The sequence below is a fragment of the Odontesthes bonariensis genome, chromosome 13 (assembly GCF_027942865.1).
Source record: "Odontesthes bonariensis isolate fOdoBon6 chromosome 13, fOdoBon6.hap1, whole genome shotgun sequence".
Lineage (NCBI taxonomy): Eukaryota > Metazoa > Chordata > Actinopteri > Atheriniformes > Atherinopsidae > Odontesthes > Odontesthes bonariensis.
In genome coordinates, this window is record NC_134518.1 from 34,669,427 (window position 1) to 34,686,374 (window position 16,948).

Consider the following 16,948-nt stretch of genomic DNA (forward strand, 5'->3'; position numbering starts at 1 on the left):
TTGTGTTTTCTCCTCTGAAATGTCTCCAACAGTTCAGGTGACAAAAGCAGTGATGGATCATTTGCTGAGGCGGGAGTGATGGCTTGTTTGCGGATGATAAACTGGACTCCTCTCCATGACTAATGGACCAGACAGGGCTGTAACGCAGCACCGCCCAAGGAAGAGGAGGATGGAACCGACCACTGATAGTGGAAACATAGGAGCTGTGTCAGTATGAGAACGATAAGTTGATAACAGGGTCTCTATGTAGATTGTGGTGTTTCATTAGTCTCTTCTCTGGTGAGGGTCTACAATTAATTTTGTAAGTGTTTATTTTCTTCTTCCACCAGTGATTGCCTTCACCACCCAAAATGCTATTGATTAAAAGTCAAATCTTTACAAGTTACTCGTTTTTCAGACTTTTGAGACTGACAGAATCTGCAGTGAAGCTCAGGGACTGAGATTACGTCTTAGAGTGATTTTCAGCTTAAGTATAAATGCCTGATGGAAAATTTTACTGCTGCAGAGCTGAAAATAGATAAAAGAGGAGAGGTTAGAGGATGGAGAATCCTGCAGGAAAGATGTCAAGAAGCAACTATAAAAAGAGATGAGGAAGAAATTAGAGAACGACAAATAAACTTGGCAAAGAAAGGAGAGAGTGTATGAGCCTAATGTAAAGATAGATGAAGTGTGAAGCCAAAACAAAAGCCTGCACAGTTGATTGAGGAGTGGAGAAAATGAGTTATAGTTCAGTATTCAGTTTGTCTGACAGTAAGGAAACGAAATCTTCCAAAAAATTCCGACTGAAAGTACCATAAACCTCTCTGATAAAGAGTTCACTTTTTCTAATTTTCATTTCTGTGCTTTGCACTCATGTGCTCTATCTGGGCAACATTTTGCGGCGGCGTCCCGCCCCGAAACACTTCTTATTGGTTGAAATGAACACGCTGCTTCCTGTTGACAAGCTAGTTAGCAACAGGTTAGCATCACGTTAGCATCACTCAGCGAAGAATGGACGAAGAGAAGCTGATCTTTACCGTGGAACAGCACCCAATGGTTTATGACATTCAAAGAAGTTAAAAGCTCTCCTGGTTGGGAGAGCCCCTGCATGTGCAGCACATCCATTAAGGTAACGGTCACATTGTAAAAAGAATGTATTTTGATGCTCTTGACTAACCAGGAAGTGACAAAGTTTTTACATGTAACCAATGCAAGCAGCAAATTAGCATCCATGAACATAACTCAAATGTCCAAAAACAGCTGTTATGTGTTGGTCTCGATCTCACGTAACACAAAGGTGGATGGCTGAAAGTGTCACCAATCCTTCCTTCTAATAAGGACTTTTTGGCTACTTAAATCAAAGACTTAAGAATAACATGGACTATGGCTGTGTTCGAAACCGCATACTACAGACTACATACTACATACTTCCATACTGCATACTCATCGATCAGACAGTATGCAGAGCGTTTACCCACAATGCAGCCGAAATCAGCCGGCCTGAAGCTGATTTTGCTTATGCTCTAAACTTTGTAAACTTTAGCAACATTTGAAACATTTTCAGGTGAGAAAGTAGTCGTTTAGATCCCCAACGTGTTGAAAACCTGACAAAATACCGGCTATTTACAATTTTGTTCCCACGAATTCGGCGCTACTAAAGCTAGCCGCAGTGAGCAACGCACTTCCTGTTATTTTCACAAAATAAAATACCCGTTGCCTTATATCATAGGGAAAGCCATTACCATACAATTGGTGCTTTTGTTTTGAAAACAGGAAGTGAACCTACCCTCGTTGTAGCTAGCTTGAAACTGCTGTTTTGACAGGAAATGACGATCGGCGACGTCACGTTACGTTGCATCTTGGGTAGTTTGAGCATGAGTAGTGACCTCATGATGCATACCCAACATTTAGGAGAATCTAGTATGCATCCGGGAACTTAAAAAAAGTTAAAGTTAGTATGAGTAGTAGGAGAAGTATGCGGTTTCGAACACAGCCCTTCTTTTTCCACACAAGCTGCACCACCTCTCCGTCCTGGAGAACCCAGTTCATCTATCGTCAACATTTCAGAGAATCTAGTATGCATCCGGGAACTTCTCGCTTACTCAAACTCGCATACTAACTCAAAAAGTTAGTATGAGTAATAGGAGTAGTAGGAGAAGTATGCGGTTTCGAACACAGCCATGCTCATATGAGCTGTTTGTACTTTACAGGATGCTGTGATGAGCTGATTTCTCTGTTTGGACGCACAGAAAGGGAGGAACTATGTTTCTACAAACCTAGTTGTTTCTGTGCATTTTGATATAAGTCACTGGAAACTAATTCTCAGGAAATCTCTGTTCAGAGTGAAGATGTTTAGAAAGTCACTGTGTGGCCGTGTCGTGTGGACAGGGAAAGGAGTTTGGCGCCACAGTGTAGGCCGAGATGCTTTCTGATTTAAACACTGGTGATTTCACTGTGAGAAAATATGATAAAATGGTTTTTTTGGGGGCGGGTGTAAACAGATGGAGCACGAGGAAAGCAGAGAACACATACAGGATTTTCTCTGACTGAATTATTCACTATGATTGAACTTCGTGAGTTACTCAGGTGACATCTGGTAAATGAAAACGCAGCCGCTGCTCTGTGAGAGTAATTTTATTCATGGAAAACAGTGGCTCCAATTAAGTTTCTCTTCAGAATGTTTTAATCCAGTTGGCAGCTCCCACAAATGTGTTTACAGGAGCACCAAATGAAACGACCGAACTGGGACTCATATTAAAACTAATAATGTACAGTCCAGTACAAAGTAAAGCTGCTGGGAACTGTGTCGAACGCTTTTCCAAAGTCACAGCTGACTGCAGAAGTTTTTCACTCAAACTCCTGAACTGTCATTTGCAATGTCTGCAACTGTTTTATATTTTTTTTTTAACTATTTTTTTTAGGGCTGGGCGAGTTAACTCGTTATTATCGCATTAATTCGTTAATTATTTAACGCCGATAAATATTCTGTTTTATTATTTATTTTATTTTGTAAAAGTTTGTTGCTCACAGGCTTTTATTTTGTAAAAGTCTGCTGCTGTCTGCTGTGGAACAGGAAAAGAAAGTAATCGGCGGATCCACCAAACATGGAGAAGGGTACGGAACTTTTACTCGGCCATTTTCATGTTAAAGTTCTTCCAGACGGCGGAGTCGACAGAACCAAAGTCATCTGTAAACACTGCCAAGTTGAATTGTCTTCTCAGCGTAGTAGTTCCAGTCTAAAATATCACTTAAAGGCAAAACACACAACTGATAGCAGCAAGTCATTCAAGGAAACAGACAGTGGAGCGAGGCTTCTACATAAAAACTACAGAAAGATGCTGATGTTAAAAGTGTGTTTGCACAACAAATGTTATGGCACTTTCATTCATATGGCAGCACATTTAAAATAAAGCTAAATGCTAAAAGCTATACACTACTTTTGGATTCATTTTTGGATTTTGCGTACAAATGCGATTAATCGTGATTAATCAGGGAAATCATGTGATTAATTAGATTAAATATTTTAATTGTTGCCCAGCCCTATTTTTTTAAGTGACGATAAACTGGAGATTTAAGAAAAGTAGATATTTGTTAGGATACACATGGATGGGCAGTACATTCTAATTTAATAATAATTGTAAATAATAATCCTTCTTAAAGCAAGGGCCATGTATTTTTCATTTTAATTTATTTCATTAAAAAAAAAAAAAAAGAATATCCTTTTAATATCACGCATAGTGGCAGTGGTTAGAGCGGGTCGTCCAATAACCGGAAGGTTGGCGGTTCGATTCCCACTCTCACCACTCAAAAGATTGGGGAACTGACAGCTGGACGGGGGGCAGCCCACCTCCTTACCACGGCCGAGGTGCCTTTGAGCAAGGCACTGTACCTCCAAATATTCCCCGGATGCTGTGATTGGCTGCCCACCGGCCCATGGGTTAAATGTGGAGGAGAAATTTTGTGTATTTCCTGTCAATGACAATAAATATGATCTTAGTCTCTATTTCCTTTTTAGAAGTCAACACCAGTATTTATTGTCACGATCTGGGTATGTTTGTGCGTTTTTTTGCCATTTTCTTTGACCTTTTTCCTCAGTTCCTTCCTGCCTGGTCATCAGTTCCACTCCCTTCACCTGTGTTCACTTACCCTCAGCTGCACTCATTCACTGATCACTCTCTCCACGGTATTTAGACTCCCGGTTTTCTTCACTTCTTGTCAGATCCTCTGCCGTTACTCCCGTGTTTTTTTTTTCCACCTGTCAGTCTTGGTCCTGTTTTTCTTTTCTATTCCAAAATGAACTGAGTTTTAAGTTGCCTCCCGTCTCCAGCTCCATGCCTGCATCTGGGTCCTCCTTCCAACTGTGTACTTGTGCAACCTGTTGATACCAAACAGTAAAAATAAAATCCTGCTTTGATAACCTTGGTTAATTCTAAGTATTAATATTAACTACAGAGTATATAAATAATTGAGATGTTTCTCATTTTGAATATGAAATATCAATTTTGGAGCTGAATGAATAAATAAGAACATGAAAGTTTGAAACCAAAAAGTGAGAATTAGTGAAGAACGACGTTTCTTTCCAGCCTTTTTCCTTATGAAAACTTTAGCTAAACCTAAATGTATCGATAAAACTAAGTCATGATGTCAAACATGTTTAATTATGAAGACAAATTTCTGTCTTCTCTGTAGCAGCTGTGGTGTGATCTCCCTCCCACATGCACGCTGATTCATTGAACCGTAGAGAGCTGCTCTCACGCTCCATACTATATGAATGATTACGTCTGCTGAAAATGAGCTGAGCTCCTGTTTCACTTCATAGTTACACTCTTTTATACTTTGAGTTTTACTTTACAGCCGAAACTTAATTTAAAAAAAAAACTATGAAAGTAATCTTCATCTACAGTTTCATGTCCAGTAAATTAACTAATTAGGGTGAATCATCAATCTATGCATCCATCCATTTTCTATACCCACTCAATCCAATCCAAAAAAAATGCTTTTTTTTTTTTTTTACACATATTTGAGTCAGAAATATCCACTTTGGTGGTACTTAAACCCTCCCAGTTTTATTTTAGACTTTTATCAAGGGGTTTGTTTATGTCTTTCACAGACTGATTTGTACAACGTTTAATCATATTAACATGGTGAAAAACAGCGTTTATCCGGCTGGTTTTTGTAGTTTCTAATTTGTAAAGTGATGAATAAAAATGCCCTTTGAACTTGCCTTAAGCCAGTGTCCAGACTTGTAATGGTAATATATGGAAATTATTGAACTTTTGGCTACATAATACCTGGTTTGCATAATTCAACATGAAATTTGAGACGTATTCCAATACAAATTCATTAGGCAGTGCTCTCTCACTTAAATAACTATTTCATTCTCTTGTTATGGGGCTTCTGATTATTTTTGGAAACATGACACTGACAAAGAACACAGATAAATCTGGTTGTTAATTTACCTGCATATATAATTAGCCCTGGCTCATAGCACTCTGAACACCATAACATTACATTACAACATATGACGGACTCCTTGCTTTACGATGTGTAACAGAAGATGGAAACAAGAAGAAGTTCTCCATTTCTTGCACTTCTTTTTTGCTCATTGCGCTCTAATGCAATGGTGGAAGTAATATTTAAAGCTCAGTGTACAGAGCTGTATGTTACGTCCAACAACATGGGTAATCCTGCATGGTGGCCTGGAGCTTGGCGTTAATCAAGTGTGTTAATTGCTCATTGCTGTGATTTTTGTACCTGTTGAGAATGCCTGGTGAGCGAAAGACTGACCTCGGATGTCTCAACTGTCCAGCGGGTGGTTTGTTTTTGCCAGAGAAGCAAGATTTGAGGAGTTATTTGTATTTGTCTGTTTGGATTTAAGCAATAAACATGTTACAGTTGCAGAAGAGGTAAAACAATGGAGCCACTGTGACTCTAACTTTAGCTGTTTACAATAGTTATGTTTTGACATATTTAATAGCTTTTTGTGGGTAATATTAATTGATTTATTGTATATTGAAGGTTATTATACAGTAACAGCTATGTAACTGCTATGATTGTGCAGGTAGATATAGTAAAAATGTTTTAAATTTTGCATACACTTTGATTTGTGTCATAAAGTTTTATATCAGTGTTGTGAAGGGAGATGTAAGTTTAAATATGCTCTGAAGCAAAACTCGTGCTGTCCATGATCTCAGATTTCCGTGCACATATCCTTCCAGCATTGAATATCCGGTGCATAATTATGAAGCACCGCTGCATTTATGCATCAAGTGTGTTTGAAGGATGACTCAAACACAGCCTAAAAGAGGCGCACAGAGAGGAAACCAATAAAAGAAAACCTGTACAAAGTCAGAAACTAAAATGAATTGTGACCAGATATTTGAGGAAGAAAATGGATGACCAGAAATGTGTTTTAGGGCTCCCATGCCTGTGGTTTTTGAACAGCTTGAAGGATTATTTTGTGTAATTGGTAACAAAGAAAGCTTGTTCAGATCACGCTGATGATGTACCTCTACTCATAATAACACACCTCAAGTAAAAAAACTGTAATTTACATTGTTGCTATGAGCGTTTTTATCCATTTTGCACTCAAACAAATTAAAGTCGAGTCTTACGTGGTAAGTTATAAGGTCATAAATAAAGATGCTGGAAAATCTGAAATAATGCCTGATTTTGAAGCTTGATGGAAAGTCGGGGAATCCCGAAAAGCAGTGAGATCCATCCTCTGAGGACCATGAATGCAACAATACGATGGACTGACTAACAGACTGGATGTTTCTATCCAGCCGTTAAGACCCAAATCCCTTTAATGCTGACTTTGTGCACCCGAGCGGGAAAGAAAGTGTGTTGAAATATTACATTTTCAATAATCAGAAAGTGTTAAAGAGAAAAATTCCGTAAGAAAAAAATGAATTACTATAAGTGATGAAGCCGATGGGGAGCCATTCTGGAGGCAATCGGCAGCTTTATCACCACACTTGTACTGATCTCACACTGTGGCACCATTAGGCCTTTTAATCCAGCCAATTATCAAACCTTCCTCCATATTTCACTGGCTCGGAGGGTTGCTCCACTGTGGAATTTGGTAAGTGACCTCTCCCTGAACCCACAGGATGGATTCTGTGGTGGGACGAGATTGAATGCTGTAACTAAGATTTGTATTCTTGAGTTCAAAGATGGCTGCTGGTGTGTTGGACTGTTTGGAAAGCAGCATTTTACATCCTTCCAAAGCTTTTGCTCTGATGACTTAGTTTCTGTTTGAACCTAGCAAACTTGGCTAGCATTAAAGTAAATTTGACTCATTTCATCATCTTTGATTGAAATTAAAAGAACACTAAGCAGTTAAATGGAGTATTTCCAGAGGTGGGTAGTAACGAGTTACATTTACTTGAGTAAGTTTTTGAAAAAATTATACTTCTAGGAGTAGTTTTAAATCTCTATGCTTTTTACTTTTCCTTGAGTAGATGTGTGCAGCAGAAGCTGTCCTCTTACTCCGCTACATTAGGCTACAATGAGCTGGTTACTTTTCTTCTTACCTCTTTGGTATTCTACGCCTCATTATTTTTATCCCCCCGTGTACGCCTCATTTTAATGTTTTATTCTGACAGAGAGAGAGACTTCCGCCAAAGGCTCTACCACCTGACTGTGTTCCACCAATCAGACGCAGCCGTGCAGTCTGGTCACGTGACTCAATCTCAGCGGCGGGACGGGTTAGCTTTAGCATTAGCAGTCGTAGCAAACAAACAAAGAAACAGATGAAAAATGTCAGAACCAACGATTAGGTAATGCATAGTATAAGAGATCAGTGCTCAATAAAGGCGAAGAACAAAGTAAAACAAGTTAATAGCCGTACCTGCAGCAAACGAATCAAGGCTTCTCTCGTATTTCCCGGCACTTCCAGATTGACGGTAATAAAGCCAGCTAATTGGCTGGCTACGGTCACGTGACCGGTACGCAGAGCATGGGGGAAAACAAAGATTGTGTAGAGAGAATGAATCACTCGGTTGAAAAATATAGGTCACTGAGAAGTCAGATACAGATGGCGTTCTTCATCGCGGTCGGTGCCCTGTAGGGAGTCCTCTCGGGGGGCCCCCATGAAAGTTTGGGGGCCCCAAGCCACCGCATAGTTCGCTTATGCCTCGGGCCGGCCCTGCTCATACTGAAAGCATGTTTACCTTACAAAGAGTGAGAAACAGCAGCTACATTATGTGTCTTCTGTGCCAACCAAAACAAACGCACATTTCAGAAGAAACTCAACATCTAACTTGAGGAAACATGTAGCGCTAAGTTTCCTAAACTCGTTTTTTCCCCCATGGATAGGTGAATGTTTGTTTTTTAGGTTACATATGGGTTACATATGTTTTAAACATTTCCTAAGTCTCTTTTATTTTTTATTGAAGTTCTTGAATTTACCTGGATTATTTTTAATTTAAGCTATTTTGTAATTAATTAATTTATTTTAATTTATTTTATCAATTGGATGAACTCTAATTTGCCTAAAGATGATTATTTAGTATTTTTGTCTGTCTGATTGAATGCTTGTGTTAACAAATAAATCAGACGTTAGTCAACAGTTACTCAGTACTTGAGTAGTTTTTTCACCAAGCACTTTTTTACTCTTACTCAAGTAATTATTTGGATGACTACTTTTTACTTTTACTTGAGTCATATTATTCTGAAGTAACAGTACTTTTACTTGAGTAAATTTTTTGGCTACTCTACCCACCTCTGAGTATTTCAAACCGGCTTTTAAGGAAGACTTCTTCCTGTCAAAAATAAAAGCAGCAAAACAGAAAAATAACAAATGATTCAGAAACAGTTTCAAGGTGGATATCCTCAAAAATGGAATAATTCCGCACTTCCACACAACCCTGTGGAAGGGTGCCACATTGTAAAATCAAATGTGAAATATCACATCCTGACGGAGCCTGAATGTGTTCGCAACACCGAAGTCTAAACAAATAATATGTACGAAAAGGAAGGCTGTGATCTGAACAATGAGCTGTTTTGTTGTAGTTCTCATACTCATGCAGTGTCATTGGACTATGTCTACACATCATCTGCCCAAAGACCTTCAGAAACATCCGAAACACAGCAAAACAAGAAGAAACAAGTCTGTACAAACAGCAGGGCAATCTGCAGAGAAATACACCACCACACGCTTCTGATGGGTCATGAGACACACCTGAGAGGAACTACTTTGTATAGATGTGATGCATCTTTTTCCACCAGAGTGGAATCTTTGCTGGTTCTGAGTCGGTGCTGAAGGGAGGACCAGTACTTCTACAACCTATTACTGGTCCAGAGCAAAACACCACATGTGTCAGGGGCCCGGGGCTCGGTTAGGGGCTAATACTTTGTGAGAGCCGATGTAGAATAAAGTTTAAATTACAAACTGAGCTGGAACGTGGATGTGAAGTCAGAGCAGAAGTAAAAGAAAACGGTGTCGGTGTTACTCTCGTTTTACTTTGATGTTTTTTTAATACAACACACTCACTTTTGCTGCTTTCAACTGAACTTTTAAACAGCATTCCCAGTTTTATGACGGATGTTTTAATATCATCAGCTGGCGTTTAAAGATTCCTCTGAAAACAGTGTGTTTAAATCCCATTTGCAGACGCGTTTACGCATACAATTAACATTTGGTTTGCAGAGAACCTCAACTGTTGTTTGCAATGTTATTTATGAAGCGAACTGGTGATTTGAAGACATGTTTGCAGGTAAAATGAGACCACCGCAGTAATCTGTAGATAAACTGATAAATTATAGATAACGTCAGACTGAGTTTCTCTCTTTTTTTGTTTCACTGCCATCATTGAATTAATTCTGGTCATAATTTCTTCTTTCTTTGTTTAGTTTATTCATAAATTAAATACATATTGCACACACTTACTTCACTTTCGTCTTACTTCATTGGTCACTTTATATTTTTGAACTTTTTTTTAAATTGCTTTTTAAATTCTTTGTTTTTAAAGTGTTTATAATTGTATAAACATTTTTATTGCTTTATTATGTGTTGTTACTGGATGCTTAAATTTCCCTCAGGATCAATAAAGTATCTATCTCACATACTATACTGTTAATCATCAAAGCATGTGAGGTTTAGGCTTTCTTCTGCTCTTTATCTCTAATCTCTTTATCTTAAAAACTGTTGGATATTGCGGGTTTGTTTTGGTGACCTGCAGCGGGCCGCACCTGTCCTGTCTGTTTGCACACTGCGTGCATGTGCGTGTTTGCTCTGTGATAAATGAGGCTGGTAATGACATTTTAACAATGAGTGCATTAGTGTTCCACCGGGCTGCACGTCAGCAGCCCCCCAGCCACACGGGCTGCGGCGCCGGCTGCTCTGAAAGCCGATGACACCTGAAAGCAGCAGCAGAATTGCTTTTATTTATGAAGCTCTAAAGCGCCGTCTGCTCCCTGAGCATCTGTTCTGCCCAAAGTTCTGAATCTCATTCCGAGGCTTTCATGAAATTACAAACAACACACTGCTGTATATGAACATCTTGTTATTTTAACATCTCATTTCAATAAGTGCAGCTGCTGTGAGGCTGCGAACGATTGGTGAAGACTCAGGAGGTTCCTGGTTTCTACAAGTTGCTTTAAAGCAATCACACTGAGGTGGCTTTCACTGGTCAGACGAGCAGTGCTTAAGTAACATCTGTGGTGGGGTCCAATCAGAAAGATTCATCAGCGTGAACTGGGACAGCATCTTGAACCCATTTTTATTGTGTTATTGTCATTACTGCACCAGCTTCTGTTATCCATGACTTTAGCAGTGGGTGGGGCAGTAATAATCATAGTATTATGAAATATTGTATTTCTGAAGATATCCATGAAGCAAAGGGGAAGACTTGAATAGTTAAAGTTATTTGCTGTCTTACCGTTGCTTGTTTTCAAATTAATTTAAATTATTTTATTTGTTTCTCTTTATATTCTTTTATGTATTTTTAATGCTACTTCCACTCCCTGCTGCAATGCTTTTATTTTATGTGAAGCACTTTGAATTGTTTTGTACATGAAATGTGCTACAAATAAATTTGATTTGATTTCATACCATAAAACAGACAGATTATAGCATTAGATGAACGATATATTGAATTTTTATCTACAAAAACTCTCCCTGACTCTCTGTGGGCCAGTTCACAGGTGCATCGGTGGGTTCTATTCATTCTACATTTCGGATTACCTGCTTATAAGCTTCTCATGGAGGGCGTGTTCCCATGTCCAATAGTGTCACTTTCATTTATTCATTCATTCATTCATTCATTCATTTTCCATACCTAATGTAGTTTTATATCTAAACTGAAGCATGTAAATTAACTCTAACCCTGTTCATCTGCTTCATGGGGAACAAGTCTCCATCATCTCTGCAGGTTGGTGCCTCCAGCAGAATCCAGCGTTACTTTTGGCATGTAAGGAGACAAAAGCTGCATCTCATTATGGAAATGAAGTCACTGTTCAATTTTTCCATCTTTATTGTGACACTGTGACGCTCTGGACCATGTGTAGGTGTTAGAAATATGTTGTGGGGATTTGGTTTTCAGTCCTGAACACCTTCAGTGAAGCATCGCAGAGCTGTGAATAACAACAATTCTCTCTTGCTCATCTGCCTTTGTCACATTTTATTCAGAATAGTGATGCAGGTGCATGTGAAGACGGCGCTCTCACAATTATTTGCTTGCATGCAGCCGGCTGTGGAGAGACTTGGACAACTGTTGTGTGCTGGTGCATGTGACAGAATCATGTCACACAGTCTCAGACCCAGAAGCCTCCAATTGGCTTTAAAACTCTGCTGCATGGTAGAAAAAAAACCCTTTTTCTCTGGCTGATGAGACCAAACCTGCTGAGATGCAACTGAAACAAAGTACTTTAAAATTGTTCTGGGTGGAAAAAAACATGAAAAAACATTAAAGACTTTAATAAAAAGACTTTTAAAGACATTAATCATAAGAGCTTGAATAAGGGCAACTGGACTTCTTGGATCATGAAGATGTTTCACCTCTCATCATCTTCAAGATCCAAGAAGAAGTCCAGTCCTGATCTGGATGACTGAGATTCTTCACAAACACGTGCCTGTTTAATGTTTTATAATGGAAATAAAAAGATCCAGAAAAACCCACACGAGAAGTCACACTCCGCTGTTTCTTCTTTTTGAATTACAAACTTGAGACAACTCCACAGTTTAATCTAAAAGCTTGCTCTCACTTTTACTTGAGATGCTTGATTCCGTTAATGAGGTTTTGCATAGTTTCTGCGCAAAAACCGCGCGCACAGAACCTTAGAAAATGAGTGGGCGTCTTATTTGGCGCAGAAACATCTCCTCGTTGGGGATCTGTCAGCATATGCTCTTTCTCTCCGGTCTTGGAGGAGCAGAGAGGAGGCTGTGAGGTAATTGTGCGCAGGAGGGGGTGGTGGAGAGAGAGAGACGGGATATAGGACGGGCATCAAACGGAGCTTTGGCTGCAGACCGGTCAGGATCCCTTTCACCGCCTCGCTCTACCCAGACTCATCAGGTCAGTAAAACTGCACGCACCGCGCGCTAAAACCTCCCAGCTGGGAGCGGCAGCGCGAGGCTCGCTGGTTATGTGGCGTTGCTCGCCGGTTTCTGTGAGGATGTGCTTTTGCATTTCAGCTGCAGCTCAGATTGTTTGAGCGGTGTGAGGGCGCACACGCGGTTTTTAGGCGTGAACATGCTGCTGTGTATCTCAGACAAACGCATCCGGGCTGCAGGTGTCCGCCATCTCCACCTGGATGTTTGCTGTGCAGCAACAAGCGGAAACGGTCCGACGGGGAAGGCGCGCGCTCTGCTCAGAAAAACGCTGTTTTGTGTTAGTTTTGGCACCCGGGTGAAAAACTGCGGAGGATCCCCTCCTGCTTCCTTTCCTCTCTCCCCGTCCAGGTGAAGGGAGATGGTCTTCCATCTTTCACCGCCGTATGTCGCCTGTGAAGGTGTGAGTGATGGGAGGGAGAGGGGGGAGAGGCGGGAGAGGAGGAGGCTGCTGCTGAGAGCTTATTGATGGGGAGGAGGCAGAGCCTCAGCAGCGCGCTGAGGGAGGAGGGCCTGGCCGGCTTCGGTCCTCCGCAGTGCCGTCACCAGCATCCAGCAGCAGCCGCATCTCAGCTGCTGGATGCTGGAGAGCCTGAATTATTTATAGCAGGCAGGGCATTGATTAGCTGGATGTAACGCGCCCCGGAGCAGGGGGGGGGGGGGGGGGGGGGGGGCTGCCAGAGTGGAAGCCGTTGTTTGTGCGTGCGTGCATCAAGGAAATGCAGTTTGTAAGTGTGTTTGTCCCGGCGCGCGCCTATACGAGTGCAAGCTTGACTGATAGTGATGAGTGGCGTGTGTGTGTGGATGTGAGTGAGATGCACAGCCAATCACACACGGGAACGTGAGCCATAGTAACCCTCCGGATAGCTCTAATGCTCATCTAAAGGAAAATCCCCCAAAATGAGGGAACAGCTGCTCTCTCATCATTTCCATACATCAATATCTGTGAATATGTCTGAAATTGTTTTATTTATATATATATATATATATATATATATATATACATATATATATATATATATATGTATATATGTATGTGTGTATATATATATATATATATATTAGGGCTGGGCAAACAATTAAAATGTTTAATCTAATTAATCACATGATTTCCCTGATTAATCACGATTAATCGCATTTGTACGCAGAATCCAAAAAAGAATCCAAAAGTAGCGTATAGCTTTTAGCATTTAGTTTAATTTTAAATGTGCTGCCATATGAATGAAAGTGCCATAACATTTGTTGTGCAAACACACTTTTAACATCAGCATCTTTCTGTAGTTTTTATGTAGAAGCCTCGCTCCACTGTCTGTTTCCTTGAATGACTTGCTGCTATCAGTTGTGTGTTTTTCCTTTAAGTGATATTTTAGACTGGAACTACTACGCTGAGAAGACAATTCAACTTGGCAGTGTTTACAGATGACTTTGGTTCTGTCGACTCCGCCGTCTGGAAGAACTTTAAAATGAAAATGGCCGAGTAAAAGTTCCGTACCCTTCTCCATGTTTGGTGGATCCGCCGATTACTTTCTTTTCCGCTAACTTCCGGTTCCGAGTTAACTTGCCCAGCCCTAATATATATACACCGCAAACATCCATCAGAAAGTCATATATAATACTCTCCTGATTAAGATTCCATACCACAAAGAATACTGATGAAATTTAAAGATTAAAACATTTGGTCAAACATACAGGTTTTAGTAAATAAAAATGTAGATCCACCCTTCATTTCTTTACATTTACCTTCCAAGCAGTCAGACTTTCTTATCTTTTTAATGTGGTCTTCATCAATAGTTCTCCAGGCTTTCTGAAGGTTCAAAGTTTTTCTTTGTTAAGCCACTTAACGCTGACCTGTGAACCATTCAGGCAGAAAAAAGGCTCCTAACTCAAGGGATGAACCAGTGTTGTGTCCATACAGAACAGACAACTTAGCAAAGAAGCCGTTTTAAACTGGATCTTTAGGCACTTTGTTCCCAGCAGCCTGTCACAGAGACACATCATTTGTTCCCATTTCTTTAGTTTCATCTGTGAAAAACAGCAAAGATAACACAGTCTGACAGACAGAAAACAGGATTTCTGCAGCAACAAGGTGATTCCCAAAGAGCTGTTAGCTGAAATCTTGGCATATCTCAGTATGGTGTGCAGTGTGTCCTTAAAACATTTGAGGAAACTGGAGGTTCCTGTCATATCTCATGACATTTTAAAAAAAAATTGCTATTTTGGACGAGATTTCTTTATGTATTTTGTTTCCATGGATATGAAAAAATTAAGCTTGAAGAGGTAATAAAAGATTTCAATCATTTTCACACACTGTTTCACTCACTGATTGGTTGAAAATCTAGAACATCTCCCTGGGTTACCTCATCAAAGTAAGTCAGTTTTTTTAGGGTTAAGGAAACATCACAACTTGCTTTGGAATAGATCTGTTTCTGCCTTGTGTTTGAGATCTCGTTTCTCTGGCTCTCTGGGCTGGCAGTGCTGAGGCTGGATGCATTAATCACCGTTCAATCTGTCCACATACGTCCAGCAGCAACAGTGACGTCTGAAATCCTATTTAAATTTAAGGATCATGGCTCCTTGTTTCTGAAAAAATGGCAGCTGCTTTGGGTGAGTCGTCTAATCACCAGTCATGTGAAAGTCTGTGTGGTTTTTCTTTATTCTTTCTCCGCCAAAAGAGTTGGATCATGAATTATTGTCTATTGTTTTTTGTTTTTTTTAGAAACATATGTTTATTGCACATTTTGTTAATTTACAAACGGTGAACAACATAGAACAAGAAGGTGCATACAAGAAAAAAAAGCAACGATAATAATAGCAATAATAATTATTAAAATAAAATAAATAAATAAATAACTGGAAGAAGAAAAAAATAATAATAATAATAACAATAAAAAAAGACGTTTTTAACCACAAAACAAAATATCATTGCTTGTGTAAGAATCATGATGGTAAAGATATAAATAAATGAAAAATATGTGAATAAATAAATGCGTATATCTATATTTTCACACACATACACATATATGTAAAGGTCTAAATGTGTATACTAAATCAAGATAGTATGAAAAGATGGATAAATCTTCATTCCAGCCATCTACTTCAATATCATTTTTCTCAAGGAAATTACAGAAAACCTTCCAGATTTTCCAAAACTTGTCTTAAAGCTTATTTTTCGTGGTGTAGCTCATCTTTTCTAAAGCCAAGTAAAAAGACTTCCCTGTTAGGTTTATCCCTTTTCCATGGACAGGCTATACATCTTTTAGCTTCCAGAAAACAAATATTGAGTAAGGATTTTTCATTTTTGAGTTAATAAAGTTGTCCGGGTGAATATTTAGAGAACTTTGGTTTTGAGAGGTCCTTCTTTTTCAATGATTCGGCTGGCCAGGTTCAACAGTTTTTCCCAAACCGAGAGCATCAGAGGGCGTTCCCACATGCAACGGAATAAAGAACCTTTTTGCTGCTTACATTTAATGTAAGTATCTGGGATATTTGGGTTAAAAAGGTGCAGCTTACTCTGGGTTATATACTGTCTGCTTATCCATTTGTATTGTAGTAATTTAGAGTTTGTATTTATAGTTTGAGCTGTTTATTGTCTATTGTTTTGCTGTGTTCACGTTTGTACATTGGTGCTAAAGAGAGAAGGAAAGTGGACGCCTCCTGAAACGTGTCTTAATCGGTACACTGATGCTGGCTGTGAGAGCTTAGCAGCTGTCTTGGATCGAGTCCATTGAGTTCTCCGGCTGTAGTTACAGTGGATGTCGCCGCGGCCGTGCTTTGCTTGTTCGTATCCATGACTCTGTACATCCGACCGGAAATGCAGCTGTGGTCAGAGCCGTAATCGTATCCGCAGCCTCCACCAGCAACATGCAGAGCGGCAGCAGCTGTGCTCACAGCCAGTGGCTTTTTACTGTCAAAGCACTGGCTTTTCAGAGGAGTAATGAGCAACAACACATCATCTCTCCTGACTGTGGTGTGTGCAGAATATCTCACAGGCTTTACGACTGGACCGGGGAGAACATTTAAAGCTCGTTATGATGAATTCAATGATTTAAAGAAACTTCCAGCTCCATGACTGACACTTCAAGCCTCAGATTATTAGAATATTGGTGTGAGGAAATATTGATTATGTTGGTTTCATAAAGACATGAAGCATTTATCAAACACGAGCATGATGGCACACAAAGGTTTGGTATGATTCCATTTCAACAGACTGACAAAAATATGCAGAAAAAACAAATTTTTTCACTTTCTTTAAGGAATAAAAACGTCCCCCGGCTGCGTGTCATTAGCTGTTAATCTATCTTTATGGCACTCAGATGTTGGTATCCTCTCAATAAGAAAAGACAAATAAAACAACATGTTTTTGTTAAAGTGTTGAATTGCAGTTGCATTGCTTGTGGCAGAAAGCCGGTTAAACCATGT

At 39.7% G+C, this 16,948-nt stretch overlaps 1 protein-coding gene across 2 annotated transcripts in view; it reads left to right on the plus strand.

The window, feature by feature from the left end:
- The first annotated feature begins 12,337 nt into the window (after positions 1-12,337).
- Positions 12,338-16,948, plus strand: part of LOC142398038 (complexin-2) — a 78,425-nt gene continuing 73,814 nt past the window's right edge. For both annotated transcript variants that reach the window (XM_075481994.1, XM_075481996.1), the window contains exon 1: positions 12,338-12,494. The gene's annotated coding sequence lies outside the window, so the exon portion shown is untranslated. The remainder of the gene's footprint in view (positions 12,495-16,948) is intronic.